This window comes from Macaca fascicularis, chromosome 17 (genome assembly GCF_037993035.2).
Source record: "Macaca fascicularis isolate 582-1 chromosome 17, T2T-MFA8v1.1".
Lineage (NCBI taxonomy): Eukaryota > Metazoa > Chordata > Mammalia > Primates > Cercopithecidae > Macaca > Macaca fascicularis.
In genome coordinates, this window is record NC_088391.1 from 20,258,821 (window position 1) to 20,277,890 (window position 19,070).

The window sequence follows — 19,070 nt, forward strand, 5'->3', positions numbered from 1 at the left end:
TACCTGAAAGGGTTGTGATCAATTGAGCAAGCATGGGGTACAGGCTGGGGCTGCATGCATCAGTAATTAAGACAAAACAGAACAGAAAGTTTCACAATGCTTCCTCATACAATGTCTAGAATCTATATATAATACAAGCAGTTAGGTCAGGGGTTGAAATTTAACTACCAGACCAGGCCTGGTGTGCGGGGCCAGGCTGCCTATTGATCTCATTTTTCCTTTCTTTAACTTTTATTTCCTCTTTCTTTTTCTGAGGTATGAGACAATAAGAGGTGGTCTCCTTCCTCATTCCCCTCTTTGAGAATCTCACTTATTAGTGGGAGTTCTCACTTTCATCTTCACTACCCAGGTCTTCCTGCAAGATAGACTGATAATGATTCATGTAATACATTTGAGCCTTATCTGTACTTGCTAGTTTCACATTCCTTGAGGCTCAGCAAGTTCCTCCTTCACCTCCCTGGTGCAGCTGCAAAGTTACAAGGTTTATACAGAAAATGGTTTCCCAAGGATGTGGAATATGTAGTATAGATAAATGTAAAAGACTGATCAACTGCCTTTGTTCTTGCTTCTGTAAGTACGCTTCCTGCATCATGTAGCTTCCAGCCACTGACTGCTTAAAAGGTGGCTGCTTTCTTTGTCTGGGGCTCAGACTTTCCTGGACACTAGTCCTACTGAGTTAGGTGATCACCTTTTAATAAAGACCTTTCCTGAACTCACTCTGTTCGGTCTCTCCCATCTTTGATTGTCCCGCAACAATAATAATTATAAAACAGAAAGACTGCTTTAACTTGTTGCCCTATCCCAGTGACCTGATGAATACACTGGGAACAGTCCTCCATGCAGGGAAAATCAGTGAAAGTCCTTATTATATAAGACCAAATTTTAAGGAGAATAAGTCCCATGATAAGTTTCCTCATGCTTCAGCCATGCGTAGATGAGTCAGCTTCTGGGTGTAACAGGAGCAGGGCTTGTCGTCCTTCTCAGAGTCACTTTGCAGGGGTTATCTGGGCTTGCACTCTCACCTCCCAGGTCTCAGAGGCTGCAGGTTTCACATGGCTGTGGTGGATCCAGGCTGGGATTCCTTCTATCTTTACAGCTCTGGGGGTGATCAAGATGACGGTCTGGGGTCTTTCCACCATGGTTGCAAGGGGACTACATTCCAATCCTTGATCCACACTTGATCCCCTGGGGAGAAAGGGTGAACTGGGGAGAATAAGCTGATGGGGCACCTCTCATTTACCCAGGATGAAATTGTTTGAGCAATTTCTCCTCAGGCCTGTAGCTGTCATTGTAACTCAATTTCACCTAGCTCTTGTGGAGTGTCTGGGAGTCCCTGTAGTATGGGAGGGGGTCTATGATACAATATTTTATAAGGGGAATGTCCTATCCTTTTAGAAGGGGTACAGCTTATTTCAAACAATACCATCGGGAGAGCCTGTATCTATTTTAATCCTGTTTCCTGACACACTTTCCCTAAGCTATTCTTGATAGTCCGATTCATTTGTTCCACCTTTCCAGAACTTTTAGGTCAGGAGGCAGCATGCAGTTTCCATGTGATCCCTAATACCTTTGCTGTCTTCTGTACCAAGTCAGCCACAAATGCCTGCCCATTATCTGAGCCAATTCCTAAGAGCAGTCCAAATCTAGGAATAAGATCTCGAAGAAGCATACAGGTTGCTTCACAAGCTTTCTCAGTTCGTGTTGGATAAGCCTCCACTCACCCAGAGTAGATACACATGAGAACTAGTAAATACTTGTTACCTCCACACTTGGGCATTTCTGTGAAGTCCACCTGGAGATCTTCAACGGGAGCTGCTCCATAAACTTGTATGCTGGGCAGAATGGCTGGACCCTGCCTCGCATTGAACTGTCGGCAGGTTACACACCACTGCGCCACTATTTTGGCAAGGGCTGACAAATGCGAGATGTAGAAGTACTGGCCTATCAACTTTTCAAGTGACTCCTGACCTAGACAGGTGGTTTCATGCACAGCCAGTACAACTGCTGCTCCCAGCAGCTATGGCACAGCTACTTTCCTATCTGGTAACCAGGTCCATCCTTCTTCCATCACCTGTCCTCCCTCTGCCTGTAGAAAGTCCTTTTCTTCTTTAGAATAAGTAGGTACAAAGTCAGGTGCTTGAGGGGGACTATGACTGATGCCCAGTAGGGGGCAGATGCTGCTTTTTGAGCCTCTGAGTCACCTTGGGAGTTTCCCAAGGCAACTGAGGTGGAAGCTGGCTGGTGTCCTCTGCAGTGCATGACTGCCACCTTTTGAGGTTTCCACACTGCTTCTAATAATTCCAAGATTTCTTGCTGATATTTTATGTCCTTTCCCCTAGAGTTCAACAGGCCCTTTTCTTTATATAATGCTCCATGTACTTGGAGGATTAAAAAGGCATACCGGAAGTCAGTGTAAATGTTTACAGCCTTACCTTCACTGAGTGCTAAGGCCGGAATTAAAGCAATGAGCTCGGCTTTCTGGGCTGAGGTACCTTGAGGCAATGAGTTGGCCTGAATGACAGCGTCCAGGGTTACCACTGCCTATCCCGCACACCTATCTCCTTGTGGTTTGACGAAGCTGCTCCCGTCCATGTACGGCTCCCAGTCCATTGATGCCCAAGGTGGGCCCCGGAGGTCAAGTCTGCTCGAGTAAACTGAGCCTAACACCTCTACACAGTTATGCTCGACAGGGCTCTCTGATACCGGGAGCAAGGTGGCGGGGTTCAGGGTGTTACAAACTTCAATGGTTATGCAGGGATTTTCACAGAGCAAGCTTTGGTACTTTGTTAGTCTAGCATTCATTAGCCAATGATGTCCTTTGGTATTCATTAAAGTCACCACAGCATGGGGGGCCTTCATGTTCAGGTTTTGCCCAAGAGTTAGTTTATCTGCTTCTTGTGCTAGCAGGGCAGTTGCTATTAAGGCCCTCAAACCCGGGGGTCAACCTTTAGAAACCCTGTCTAGTTGTTTAGAGAGGTGAGCCACTGGCCTTGGCCAGGGCCCCACAGTCTTGGTCAAAACCCTAACTGCCATTTTTTCTCTCTCTGACACATATAGTGTAAATGGCTTTGTCAGGTCAGGCAGACCCAGGGCTGGGGTTGACACAAGTTTTTCTTTTAACTCATGAAAAGCCTATTGCTGTTGGGACCCCCGTTCAAAAGGTTCCGTGTCACCCCGCTTTGTAACTTGGTACAGAGGTTTGGCCAGTACTGCAAAATTTGGGATCCATAACCTGCAGAACCCCACACAGCTCCTAAGAATTCTCTCACCTGCCTTCTGGTCTTAGGCTCTGGTAGGTTGCAAATGACCTGCTTTCTTTCTGATCCTAGGCTATGCTCCCCATGTTGGATAGTAAATCCTAGGTAGCATACCTGCTGTCTGCAGATCTGAGCTTTCTTCTTGGACACCTTATACTCACAGTCCTCCAGGTGCCAGAGCAGGGCGTCTGTTCCTTTGGCACACCCAGCTGCTGTGGGGTGTCCCAGCAGGAGGTCGTCGACATACTGGAGCAACACACAGCCTAGGTCTCTGGTGGGAAACTTTTGCAGGTCTCGAGCCAGGGTCTCCCTGAAGATAGTGAGGGAGTTCCCGAACCCTTGGGAAGCCGGGTCCAAGTGTACTAAGTGGTGACACCTGATCCCAGATCTTCCCACTGGAAAGCAAACAGTTTCTGGCTCTCAGGAGCTAGTCTGGTGCTAAAGAAAGTGTCCTTCAAGTCCAGGCAGGTGAACCAGCTGTCCTCAGCTGGTAGTAACCCTAACAACATGTATGGGTGAGGTACCATTGGGTGCAAAGTCATTGTAGCTTGGTTAACCAAGTGCAAGTCCAGTACTGGTCTGTAATCCTTGGTTTCTGGATAGAAAACAGGCACAAGAGGCGTGCTGCAGGGAGACTTGACAGGGGGCTATAATTCCATAGGTCTTCAGGCGCTGGAGATGGATCTGGATACCTTCAAGAGCTTCTCTGGGTACTGGGTACTGTTTCTGCCTGACTGGCTGGGCCCCAGGCTTAACTTCTATGAGTATAGGGGCTTGGTTGACTGCTAGCCCCAGAGAATTATCTTCCACCCACACCCTTGGCCACTGCTTAGCTGGTACTTCAGGCATGTGCTACTATGCCCTGCTAATTTTTGTATTTGTGGTAGAGATGGGGTTTGACCATGTTGGCCAGGCTGGTCTTGAACTCTTTACCTCAAGTGATTGGCCCGCTTTGGCCTCCCAAAGTGCTAGGATTACAAGAGTCAGCCACCATGCCTGGCCCTCTTTTCTTTATGAATTACCCAGTGTCAGGTATTCCTTTACAGCAAGGCAAGAACACACACAATCCCACAGGACAAAATAAATACCCATAAATCCATATGGACATAAATAAATAATTCAATAAATAAATATATGAGAGAAGAGACACTTCTTCCTTACAGAATTCCAGTTAATCAATGTAGAAGGAATGAGTAAAATAAAAAATCCCCACTAGAACACCACAGTAGTAACTGTTGACAAGATCCACCAATGAATGCGAAAATCAGCAGGCAAAAGTTTGAGAAGAAACAGGATGCTAGCACAGTCTCAAAGCATCACTCCAAGATGTCTGTCATTTACAGAGGGAGAAAAGTAACTTTACAGTAATGAAACGTGGGAGAGTCCACCTTAACCAAGTGATCGTGGTAAATATCACTAATAAGCCACGTTGTCATCCTGTACCCCTGATAGGAAATAACAAGAGCATTTCACCTTGTGATCTTCTTCCCCAAACCCCATCACTGTAGTCTAATCATGAGGAAAACATGGACAAACCCAAACTGAGGATCATTCTACAAAACACCTGGCCAGTACTCATCAAGAGTCCATGAAAGACAAGGAAATACAGAGCAACTGTCACAGATAGGAGGAAACTGAGGGGACATAGAAACAAATGCAACATGGGATCTTAGATTATATCCTGGAATATTAAAAAGGCGTGGGAGGGGATGGTGAAAATCAAAGGGCTATAGTTTAATTCATAGTATTGTATCATAGTTTAATTCATAGTATCGTATCAAAGTTAATTTCTTCATTTTGATTATTGAACTACAGTTATATAAGTTTTTAACATCAGCGGAAACAAAGTGCTCTGTAGTATTTCTTCAAATTTTCTGTAAGTCTAAAATTATTTCAAAAATAAAATAAATACACACGCATCCACAAAATACTAACTATGGAGAGGTGATAATGTGTTGATTAGCTTGATTTTGATGGTCATTTCACAATGCATGTGTGTATCAACCATCGAATTGTACACCATATATAATTTTTATGTCAATAAATCTGTTAAAATATATAAACATAAATGAATAAAATAAAAAATAAATTAAAAATAAGAATAAGCTCCACCTGAAGCGCTACTTGCATAGTGCACATGGAAAACCACATCCTGCTGCTGCTGGCTGGAGGACTTGAACACCGTTCAGAATTTCCCCTAGCCCTGTGCAGCTCTTCATCTCAAATCATAACTACAAAATTGCTGGCAAGGTACTCTCCTTGGTCCTCAATTTTCCACACCTATAAAATGAAAATGTTAGGAAAAAAGATATTATTCTTTCTCAGTTTTTTTTTTTTTTTTTTTGAGATGGAGTCTCACTCTGTTGCCCAGGCTGAAGTACAGTGGCACAATCTCAGCTCACTGTAAGCTCTGCCTCCCGGGTTCACGCCATTCTCCTGCCTCAGCCTCCTGAGTAGCTGGGACTACAGGTGTCCGCCACCATGCCTGGCTAAGTTTTTGGTAGTTTTTGTAGAGACAGGGTTTCACTGTGTTAGCCAGGATGGTCTCGATGTCCCGACTTCATGATCTGCCTGCCTCGGCCTCCCAAAGTGCTGGGATTACAGATGTGAGCCACCGTGCCTGGCCTTTTTCTCAGTTTTGAAATTCTGTGCTTCATGCTTCATAATTCTCAACTCTTCTTAGCTTGGCCTTCATTGGCAAGTTAAGCTAACAGCTTTGGTGTAGAAGTGACAGAGATTATATATACCAGTTTGGGGCTTAGTATGTCACCACATTAACCAAGGACAGTCAATGTATGTGGCAGAGGTAATTTGGTTCTTAGTTTTCTTTTTTGTTTTCCTTTTTTCTTTTTGAGACACAGTCTCACTCTGCACCCAGGCTGGAGTGCAGTGGCACGATCTTGGCTCACTGCATCCTCCGCCTCTGCTTCAAGTGATTCTCCTGCCTCAGCCTCCCAAGTAGCTGGGATTACAGGCATGCGCCACCACGCCTGGCTAATTTTTATATTTTTGGTAGAGACAGAGTTTCACCATGTTAGCCAGGCTGGTCTCGAACTCCTGACCTCAGGTGATCCACCCGCCTCAGCCTCCCAAAGTGCTGAGATTACAAGTGTGAGCCACCGCACCTGGCCAGGTTCTTAGGTTTCAATATCTCAGAAAGCTAATTAACGATCTTAATCTCATTTAAATCTCTTGATTTTATACACAGTAATAACAGTGAACACATGGTGAATTTCGGCTCATCTAACTCAGAAACTTCATTTTAGGACATTTCAAACGCCTTTCCCATCTAGGCATTTTTCAGTAGCAGACATGTGGCACACCTGACTCCCTTCACTTCCCTCTTAGTGAAGGTTTAGGGATTAGAGATGTACTCAGAGCCAGAACTCAGTGGCCTAAATCACCAGTCCTTGCATTACTACAAGCTCATCTAGAGCATAAAAGATCAATTCTCTTCATGCCCATTGTGATGCTGGAAACATTACTTCTCTCCTCAGTTGCTGTTTTTCACTTAGCATCTCATTTTGAAAATCTTTGTTTCTCTGTGGCCACTATGACATTTGCTCCACTGAGCTTTCTGGCTTTAATTTTTGTCCCCTCAATCAGTTCCAAATGCCCTACTGAAGTAGCCCCAGAAACTTGCATTGCGATTCCACTCTTCAATGATTTCTCATTGAAATATTAACCAGCATCCAACATTCCTGCATTTGTGGTCATCTTGTCAGTACATCTCGCTGACCTACATGAAATTCCTATTCCTTTTACTCCAGATTATCCATATAATTCTTCTTCAAAGCTACTCTTGGGATATACTGAGGAAAGTACTTCACTTTTGGAGTCTGCTGATCTAGGGTTTAAGTGCTGGCTACACCACTGAGCAAATTTCAGAAAGGTATTAAATTCCTATAAATGGGAATAATGTCTACTTTATAAGATGTCTCAAAAATTCAGTGATAATGTATGTGATATTCACAGCACAGGGTCAGTCTGTCCAGCAGGACCCTGCTACTGGTGGCTAAGAAGATGATGATAAGTACCTATGGGGTGCCATGAACAGAGCAGTCACCTCTACTGACCTCAGCCACAAAACACTAGCCCTTCTAGCTTCCCTGGATCCTTTGTTAACTGTGCTTTTTTCTGGGATAGTATGTGTTTCTCTATTTGGCTTGAGAACTGAACAATCCTTCAAAGGGTTGAAGTATCGTTATTATATGTATGGTCTGTGCTTTATCATACTAATTTTTTTTGGAGGCAGGGTCTCCCTCTCTTGTCCAGGCTAGAATGCAGTGGCATGATCACAGATCACCGTAGCCTTGAACTCATGGGCTCAAGTGATCCTCCTGTCTCAGCCTCCTGAGTAGCTGGGACTATAGGCACACACCACCAGGTCTGGCTAATTTTTTTTTTTAGAGATGGGGTCTCACTATGTTGCCCAGGCTGGTCTCAAACTCCTGGGCTCAAGTGATCCTCCCATCTCGGCCTCTCAATGTGTTGAGATTACAGATGTAAGCCACCTTGCCCAGCCCTAAATTTTTTTTTCTTATGGTAAAATACACAAAAATGTACCATCCTAACCATGTTTAAGTGTGCAATTCAGTGGTGTGAAGTACATTCACATTGTTATGTAGCCATCACTACTATCCATCCCCTGAACTTTTAAAAAATCATCCCAACAGAAAGTCTATACCCATTAAACACTAACTCTCTATTCTCCCCTACCCGCAGCCCCTGGAAACTACTTTCTGTCTCTATGAATTTGCCTATTCTAGGTTCCTCACATATGTGGAATCATGTATTTGTCCTTTTGTGACTGGCTTATTTCACTTAGTATAATGTTCTCAAGGTTTACCTATGTTGTAGCATATATAAGAATTGCACTTCTTTTTAAAGCTGAATCATAGTCCATTGTAAACATATACCTCATTTTGTTTATCCATTCATCCACAGATGAACATTTGGGTTGTTTCCACATTTTGGCTATTGTGACTTTATCCTATTTTACATTCTGCAGCAATTTACATCTTTATTTTCAGAACTATTAAGTTTCCTCATATTAACAGTCACAGGAAGAGAGTCATGAAAGACTTTTATTTGATTTCATTTTTTGGCCATTTATTCTTTTTTTTTTCTTTTGGCAGTCACAAAGACTGGGATTTCTAATTCTAGTTATGATAAGTAGACAATTTAAGCCATTTATTCTTTTTTCTGTTTCCTTTTCAAAAGAAGAAAATAGTATTTTTATAAAATATGATGTCAGTTTGGTCTATTTTTATGTGTGTTAAGGAGAGCAACAATAGACAAAAGAACAACAATATAACAATTAGGTATTTCGTTTTTTTTTTAAAGTAGAAGATGGGGCAATAGATAGCCTGCCTCTTCTCTAACCAATTTGTTAACTGTTTAAGAAATTGACAACAAAGAATATGGCATATGGAGGCCAGAATGTTATTATTATTATGAACAAAGCTGATTTGGGAGAATGCAGCTTATCTCTACTTGCAGGCAGACGGCCATCTTAATTCTACACCCCAGAATTAAACAGGTCTCCCAGCCACTCACAGACAGGTCTCCTGCAGGGAAGGAAAGATTATCAACTGACAAACAGTCTGATTAAATTGCTTGTCTTTTATACCTGCTATGGTTTGAATGTGTCTCCTCCAAAACTTAGGTGTTGCTAATGTGATGGTATTAAGAGGTGGGGCCTTTAAAAGGTGATTAGGCGACGAGGGCTCCTATCTTGTGAATGGGATTAGATGTCCTTATAAAAGGGCTTGAAAGAGGGAGTTCATCCCTTTTTGTCTTTCTGCCTTCTGTTATGAGGACACAGCATTCTTCCCCCACTCTTCAAGATGCAACAGTCAAGCCGCCATCTTGGAAGCAAAAAGACCAGACCCTCACCAGGTAACTGAACCTGCCAGTGCCTTCATCTTGGACTTTCTGACTTCCAGACCTGTGAGGAAACAAATTCCTGTTCTTTATAAATTACCCAGTCTCTGGTATTCTGGTATAACAGCTTAAAACAGACTAACACTTGCCCTCAACCCACCTCTCTGCCTTGGCACCCATCACACTGTATAGCAATGAATCTTGGCCTGTCTCTTCCCTATGAGCATGTTGCCTTCATCCATTCTTCCAATCACTCAACTGGTTTTATTGAGTGCCTATTTTGGGCCTAGCAATATGCTAGGTCTTGCATTCAAGACCTCACAGAGGTGACAGAAACTGACACAACCCCTACCCTTGAGGAAAGCAGCATAGAAAAAAATATCATAAAGGAGACAGAGTGCGGCATTAGACAATAAGAAGGGCAGAGTGACTTCACAAAGTGGGGGAAGGCTTTTCTTGGGAAGTCACATTTTTGATGATGCCTCAAGGTTAAGGAGTACTTCACCAATATATTATACTCTGGTGTCCAGTAGAGGCATTGTATGTAGCAGGGCTCAGTAAATGCTTAACAAATGCATGAATGAGTGATATATGTGAAAACACTTTATATGCAGTCAAAGTACCACACAGATGTTAACCATTATCAAATAGTTAATATGGAGAGATCTACTTTTATTCAGCTTCTCTGGAACACCCAAAAAGATATATGGCAGTGTCTGGAGACATTGTGAGTTGTCACAACTGGAGTTGAGGGGAGATGTGGTAATGGCATCTAGTGAGTAGAGACCATAGTTGCTACTAAACATCCTACAATATACACAGCAATCCCTCAAAATGTCAATAATGCCACTATTAAGAAATCTGATTCTAAAATAATTACTGCATTTACATGTGCATTCATCTGTTTTACAGTAGAGAAACATTTCACTGTATAAACATAATACAATGAATGCTAACATTTTTGTATTCATTCATTCAACAAATAATTACTAAACACCTACTATAAGATGTCATAGTCCTCAAGACTGTGGCGGATTTTTATTTTATTTGTAGAGAAAAGGGGCTTGCTCTGTCTCCCAGGTTGGAGGGCGGTGGAAGGATCATAGCTCACTGCAGCCTTGAACTTCTAGGCTCAAGTGATTCTCCGGTCTCAGCTTCCCAAGTAGCTGGGACTACAGACATGTGCCACCACTCCCAGCTAATTTTTCTAATTTTTGTAGAGACAGGGTCTCACTATGTTGCCCATGCTGGTCTGAAAGTCCTGGCCTCAAGCCATTCTCCCACCTCGGCCTCCCAAAGTGCTAGGATTACAGGCATGAGCCACCACATGGATTTTTAAAATATTAAAGACACATCCTCGACCATCTGGAAGTATGTGAGATACTTTAAGAAAGTTACTAAGGTTCTAAATAAATAAATGTGCTAAAAGCTCAGGAGAGACCACACCTGACTGTGAAGAGGAAAGGCTTTACACATCCCTAAGGGCTTTGGAGAGTAGAAGCATTTACAAGAGTGAAGGGGTGGGTCTCCAGAGGCACAGGGAATGGCAGAACTGGAGCACTGGGGTATGAAAAGACACTGCATCAGGGAGTATGGAGAAGCCCAATTTGCCTCACGTCCAGGACTTGACTTGAAAATAAAATCAACGCAGTGAAAAATACAGATAAAAATCAAGCAGAGCTGGGCACAGTGGCACGCCTGTAATCCTAACACTTTGGGAGGCCGAGGTGGGCTGATCACCTGAGGTCGGGAGTTCGAGACCAGCCTGACCAACATGGAGAAACCCCATCTCTACTAAAAATACAAAATTAGCTGGGCGTGGTGGCGCATGCCTGTAATCCTAGCTACTCAGGAGGCTGAGGCAGGAGAATCACTTGAACCCGGGAGGTGGAGGTTGCGGTGAGCCAAGATCTTGCCATTGCACTCCAGCCTGGGGCAACAAGAGCAAAACACTGTCTCAAAAAAAAAAAAAAGAAGAAGAAGAAGAAGAAGAAGAAGTTAAGAACTTCCAAATGCTAGACTAAGTTCACTTATTAAAATTAAAAATTAATAGTATCCTAATAGCATCTTTTACTCTCTAATCAAGGCTAGTCCCCTGAGTCTATCCTTACCCCTATACACACAATCACATAGCATTTATATCTCCCTTTTGTTTTCTTTATTCAAATAATGCTCTCACCTCTATTTTTTAAGTGGCTAAAATCAGCATTTTTAATGCAAATATTAAAGTAAGCACCATAACATTATATAAAACAGTTTAAGTGAATAATTGAATTAGAATGTTATATTCTAGTTTTTTCTATGAAAAGGATCATTAGTTTTGCAAAAAGAATTTAAAAAGCAAAAGGCAGACTTAACAAAAAGAGAAGCCCATTTACCCCTAGGTTCTTTGACTTCTTTTTATCAGATGATTATACCATCTGCCTTTAGCAAAAAAAAACTTTCAAAATTTGCACCTTAAAATACGCTAACAAAGTGCTAACATAGGGAAAACTGCCAACATTTTTAATCAGACATCAAGTGATGGTATATGTACATGGGGTACGTGGTCTCGAGTGTTTATTTTCTTTAGGAGCAAAGAAATGTAATTAACAATTGTTTTCATAATAAGAAAAATATGAAACCATGTCACTGGTATAAGGGTGGAGTATAGCATCTTTAGTGTAACTTACATGTTTAAACTCTACAAAACAATTATTTCATAAGAATCTCTAGAATTCCCTAATTATGATTTTTTTTTTTTTTTTTTTTTTTGAGACAGAGTCTCTGTCACCCAGGCTGGAGGGCAGTGGTGTGATCTTGGCTTACTGCAACCTCTGCCTCCCGGGTTCAAGTGATTCTCCTGCCTCAGCCTCCTGAGTAGCTAGGATTACAGGCATGAGCCACTATGCCCAGCTAATTTTTTATAAAATAATATACCACCAATATATTCTCATACACGGTATTAAGTGATAGTACTCTGGTTACTTTGAAGTGTCACTTCTGGTATATTCATCAAAAGAAGACAGAAATCCAACAGCTGGCAATAACACAGCAACAGTTACTGAAAAGGACTGTTAATGTTATCTGAAAGATTAAAATTGCATCTTGCTCCTTTAATTTTCAACTCATCTAAAAGATGAGGGCCTGGAAAGTACTGTGTTCATCACCACACTAAACCTGGCCACAGGGCACCCTATATTCACCCTTCATGTTCCTGTAACTATGTACACATTGTCTATAAAAAGTTCCTTGTTTCACCTGAAAAGCTGTACAGACTAGCATTCACATCTACTGAGAGCCTTCCTGACCTATGTAATTGTGTAGTATGAACAAAGACGCCTTTATAAAGCCAAAGGCCAAGCTAACAACAACCTGTTTCAGCCGAGACAAGCTGACCTCCGCTTCTGAAATTATGCTTAATCATTCACCAAAATAGCTGCATGTAATAAACCACTTAAAGCAGCTTTTTTTTAAAAAAGGTAAAGGGGACTGGGTGCAGTGGCTCACACCTGTAATCCTGGCACTTTGGGAGGCTGAAGTGGAAGGATCACTTGAGCCCAGGCAGTTGAGACTGCAGTGAGCCATGACAGTGCCACTGTACTCCAGCATAGGCAACAGAGTAAGACCTCCAGCAAAAAAAAAAAAAAAAAAAAATTGGAGGGGCTAATTTTCTATTAATTCCCTTTTACACTTAATTCACGTTCACTGCTTGTACTTTCAAATGTTTCAATGTTTTTAAAAATGAAATTTTAAGTCTTGATTCTGGCAGATAGTTCTAGAATTGGCACTAGTACAATTCAGAGGATTTTATTGCAACCATTAAGAAACGATCTTATTTTCATTTAAGTCAAACACTTTAAAAGTTAACTTAAAACTTTGGTAGTTTGCTTGAATATTGTTCTCATATGTACCGGGAAGGCTCTCAAGATGTTAATATCCCAAAAGAGGATTCACAGGTTATCAGTAAGAATCCCTACTGTGGGGTCATTAGTTCCCAACATCATATGTATTACCATCCACCTCTAAAGTCTCCTCTGCATAGCACAGTTTACTTTTTTCCAATGAAAGAAACTTCAAAATTAAAGAGATGTCATTACTCTTAAGCAATCATGATATCCAGACACCACCATCTTAAATGGTAAGTAAGATCTCACTTACCACTACAGGCTAACATGAAGGATCTTTCCCAGAGACTAAAGAGCTGGGGCAATTTATCGGCAAACTTTTGAGAACCATATACTTCAAGACTGTACTCATTAAATAATTGCTTCCCTGATCTTCAGAATGCAACCTTCCCAACATACCCTTACTGAGCTCTTTGCACATTTAATTGTTACATCAAATTCCTTTGTCTGATAATAGCTCAGTCTTCCTGAGCTCAACTGAATACATCTACCTTTGTTTTTAAAGTAAAATATTTTTATAATCATTTTTTAAATGCAAAAAATGGCAATGAAAGGAGAAGACCTCAGAAGTCTTCTCCCAAGTTTCTAACAGCTCATTTCAAATGCTTGTTGAGTACCTACTCTGAGCCAGAAACAGTGCTGGTACATAAGGACACAGCCTCTGTTCTTCTTAAAGAAATTAATCAGAAGAGACATTCCCAAAAGTAAAAACACTCCAATATGTGTCATGTGTAGTGACTGACCTGTGTATCAGGAAATAATGAGTTATCCTGAGGGAAATACGCTAAAATGTCATCAGTGGTGAGTCTGAGTGATTACTTCCTAAGCTCCTTTCTCTCTTCCAGGTTTTCTATGATATGTTATAATATGCATTTACTGCTTTTACAGCCTGAATAAAAATCTAAATAACCAAAATAAAACAACAGGAATAGTACTAGTAACATTTATCGACTTTTATTATATACCCTGTGTGCTACATGCTTCACATACATTATCTCACTTAATAGAATCACCCTATTAAAAAAAGACTATTATTGATATTTTAGAGAAGAGGGAGCCAAAATATGAAATAATTTGCTGGAAATGTCTTTTCAGCTAGAATTTTTACTTATTTCCTCAGAAATAAGCAGGGGTTGAGACAAAAACAACCAGTTGCATAAACAGAAAGAGTCGGAAATAGGTGCCATTTGTTGGATGTATAACCATAAGCAAGCAACTTAATCTCAGTGAGCCTCAGTTTCTCCTACTGTATTGTATTGTAAATGATTTAGTAGGCCCTAACTCATTTAGGGTTCTCAAGAATAAATGATATTATGTATAAAAAAAATCAAGAACCCTGTCTGACAAATAACTGACGAGAGAATGCTAGTATCAGTATCTTCATCAGTATAATCAGCCAAAAAACTTGGGCAAATTATTTAACATCTCTGGGTTCAGTTTCTCTACCTGAAAACTGGGGATAAAAATACCTACACCATGCAGTAACTATGAGAATTACATGAGATAATACACAGTACAGTGAAAAATTATGTAGAGTAAAATTCTTCTTTTAAAAATATATGAATATATATTACAAAATATATGAAAAGTAACAAGAATACATTCCAAGATCTACAATTTGTGGATCTTTATTTTTAACTAACCCAGTTAAAAAAAAATAAACAATTCTCACTGTTATCACCACCACTGTATGAAGCAAGACATTAAGACAACAATTTTGGCCGGGCGCGGTGGCTCACGCCTGTAATCCCAGCACTTTGGGAGGCCAAGGCGGGCGGATCACAAGGTCAGGAGATCAAGACCATCCTGGCTAACACGGTGAAACCCCATCTCTACTAAAAATACAAAAAATTAGCCAGGCATGGTGGCAGGTGCCTGTAGACCCAGCTACTTGGGAGGCTGAGGCAGAAGAATGGCATGAACCTGGGAGGTGGAGCTTGCAGTGAGCTGAGATCGCGCCACTGCACTCCAGTCTAGGAGACAGAGCAAGACTCCATCTCAAAAAAAAAAAAAAAAAAACCAGGAGCATCATGCCCAGATACCCCATTCCATTCCATTATCACCAGGATTCTCTAACATATATATATTCTTCTCTGAACATTAAAAAAAGGGATCCACTTTCAAACTTCAAAGTGAAGAGAAAAGGAGGCTATTTTGTTTCTGAGACACATATTTTATTTCCCACAATTCCAGGCTTTCACATTTTGTATTGTTTAATACAGAAAAATTATTCTGACTGAAAATAGGAATACAACATTTCCACAAGGGCAAATTCACCCCAAAAGACTGAGAATTCTAATTCTTAAAGGGAATAAAAATTAATGCCAGGCACGGTGGCTCACGCCTGTAATCCCAAAATTTTGGGAGGCTGAGGCAGGTGGATCATGAGGTCAGGAGTTCGAGACCAGCCTGGTCAGCATGGTGAAACTCCATCTCTACTAAAAATATAAAAAATTAGCCGGGCATGGTGGCGGGCACCTGTAGTCCCAGCTACTCAGGAGGCTAAGGCAGGAGAATTGCTTGAACCCAGCAGGCAGAGGTTGCAGTGAGTCAAGATCACGCCACTGCACTCCAGCCTGGAAAACAGAGTGTGACTCCGTCTCAAAAAAAAATTTAATTTTTAAAATGACTATTTCACAATATAGGTGACACTAAAGTCACAATTCTGAGACTGTGACCAGAGAATAGTGTCATTAAATTAACAAAATGAAATAAAAATATTATAGTTTCTTAATTTCTAAAAAATTAATAGGCTAACATGAAAGGTGATATTCAGTAAAAGGTAGAAATAACTATCAGAGATACTGAAAAAATAATGAATCCTGGCTTGGAAAAAGCATATTAAATATTATATTGTAAAATAGTTAAGAAATGCTATTTCATTAATTTCAAGGTTTTACCTCTTTCTCTTCCTACTTTCATTGCAAATTATATATCACTCAAATAAATAACACTTAACCACTGACTACACATGGATATGCAACATTCATTCAACCTTGAAGGTGGGAAAGAAGAGAATTCTCAAAAGCATAGAAATCACCCTTAATCACCCTTGTAGCTTAAAAGCTGCAAATTTTACAGAATCTCTAATACTAAGCAGATTCTCCCCAGCAAAATGCATCTTCTCTCAATTTACAAAGATTCAAGATATCTGAACAGTGAAATACAATCAAGATATCTGAATACATGCAAAACAAAATATTTTAGTACTGTTCTCTTAGTGTCCACAAAGTAAGCCTCAGTAACTCACAGATTTTATTTTCAGTATTCTAATACTGTCTCCCTCTACTGTATTAAAAAGGAAATTGAAAGATTTTTATCATTTATTTCCCTTAAGACATAATTAAGAAAAACTTCTTTCAATTTTTTCCCCAAATAGTTTTTAGAGTTAGTAATCTAACAAGAATATATTTGTGTGTGTGTGTGTATGTGTGTGTGTATATATATCTATAGATATATAGATATATACATGGAGATTCCAGGGTCAAGACAAGAAAAATAATCATCCTTTAGAACAAATCCTTAGAATCTAAGTTCTTCGATTCAAAACTTAGAAAAAACTAAGCAAAGATGCACTAGTTTGGTTGGGAGTCAGAAATATATGTATGTCTCCTGGGCCAGGCTGAGCAATTTAGTTAACTAGGTAAACTTGGGGAAAGATTTAGAGTCCGTTAACTTCAGATTTTTTCCACCTGCAAAACTAGGACTAAAAATACTCTGCCAATGTCTAACAGGACTAAAACTAGAACCCAATTTTGATTCATTCACTGAACTAAGCACCCGCTGCACAATACACACGGCAAGGGCTACCAAGTTTAGCAAACAAAAATACAATACAGAACATACTTATAAAATAAAAAATTAGGCCAGGTGTAATGGCTCATGCCCATAATCCCAACACTTTAGGAGGCCAAAGCGGGCAGATCACTTGAGGTCAGGAGTTCGAGTCCAGCCTGGCCAACATAGTGAAAACCCATCTCTACTAAAAATACAAAAATTAGCTGGGTGTGGTAGCGCATGCCTGTAATCCCAACTACTCAGGAGGCTGAGACAGGAGAATCGCTTGAACCAGAGAGGCAGAGGTTGCAGTGAGCCAAGATTGGGCCACTGCACTCCAGCCTGGGCGACATAGTGAGACTCTGTTTAAAAAAAAAAATAAAATAAAATAAAATAAACATTCATTGTTTATCAGAAATACAAACTTAATTGAGCATGCTGTACTTTATCTGGGAACCCTAACTGGGGCACATACAAAAATACAAGTAAGACATGCTTCTTATCCTCAAAGACTTACATAGGCATGAGGGATATGAAATGTACACATGAACTGCTATACAAGGAAGAAAAGTAGTTACTTAGCATTTAAAGAGGAAAGGGGAAGAAAAGACAAATTGAGAACATAGTAAGTAGGATTGAAGAATGGTTAAAATCAACAAATGCAAGATTCAAAACAGAAAAAACAATGGGAGATGAGAGTGCTTAATTACATCCTCAATTCTAGCGACACAGACCTGTGTATTTACCGCACATGCTATTCTTCCACCAGTATATGAGATGGCTCAGTAATACAAGTTCTTAAGTCATTTATCATTTATTCACACTCAATGTGAATTACTTCAAATGGACCTGCATTAGCAATCTCTTGACAGACATACACCAAAAAAATCAAATTCATAATTTTCAGAACTACATCCCTTTCAAATCTACCTAGAGTTTTGTGCTTGATTACTCAAAAGTATTTTATTAAGCAAATTCTACACTATGTGGATAGGACCAGAGACAGACCAAAATCCTGATAAGGGCTGGGCATGGTGGCTCACGCCTATCATCTCAGCACTTTGGGAGGCCAAGGTGGGTGGATCACCTGAGGTCAGGACTTCGAGACCAGCTTGGCCAACATGGAGAAACCCCATCTCTACTAAAAATACAAAAATCAGCCAGGCGTGGTGGCATGTACCTATAACCCCAGCTACTCAGGAGGCTGAGGCAAGAGAATTACTTGAACCCAAGAGGTGGAGGTTGCAGTGAGCTGAGATCGTGCCACTGCACTCTAGCTTGGGCAACAAGAACGAAACTTGGTCTCAAAACAAACAAACAAACAAACAAACAAAAATCTTGACAAGATTTCATCCCTTTTCTCACTTTCTATTGTCCCAAGCAGCTTTTCATAAATCTGCCTCATAATTAAACAGCTCTGTTCCTGACAATCTTTAAATAAATAAATAGGCAGATCCTTTTTAGCTAGATGCAAAAAACTACTTCACTTTACACTTCCTGTTCCAACCCTCTGAACCTGTCTCCTTTCTGAAGTCCCAGTTACCATTCTCCACGACACAGGCCAACCCTGATCCTATTCCACAATAGGAAACTTCACATGTCCTTAGAACTTCAAGTTAATAAATAGTAGTAACACAGTATGCTACAGGACTTTGTATAAAAAAGGTGTAGTGGCCAAGCCTGTAATCCCAGTGCTTTGGGAGGCCAAGGCAGGCGGATCACTTAAGGTCAGGAGTTTGAGACCAGTCCGGCCAACAATGGTGAAATCCCATCTCTGCTGAAAATATATAAATCAGCCGGGCATGGTGGTGGGCTCAGGTAGTCCCAGCTACTCAGAAGGCTGAGGCAGGAGAATCACTTGAACCCAGGAGGTGAAGGTTGCAGTGAGCTGGGGTTGCACCACTGTACTCCAGCCTGGACAACAGAGCAAGACTCTGTCTCAAAAATAAATAAACAAATAAAATATAAAAAAGGAGTAGTAATGGAAAAAGCGTATCTATATCATGTATTCGCATTAACTCATTTATCATTATACCTTCATATAATTTTACAGCTGAAAGGGTTCCAGAGCTCATTTGGTCCACGGACTTCCTTTCAAAGGTACTGAAAATTTAGTCATAGTCATTTTGTGCCTAGACTAAATTCACAGGGCAAGCAAAGATCCAGAGTCAGATTTCTTGATTTTCAGTTCACTACTTTTCTTACTAAACCACACTATTATCTCTATATATATTTTTTTTAACTGAGGCAGAGTCTCACTCTG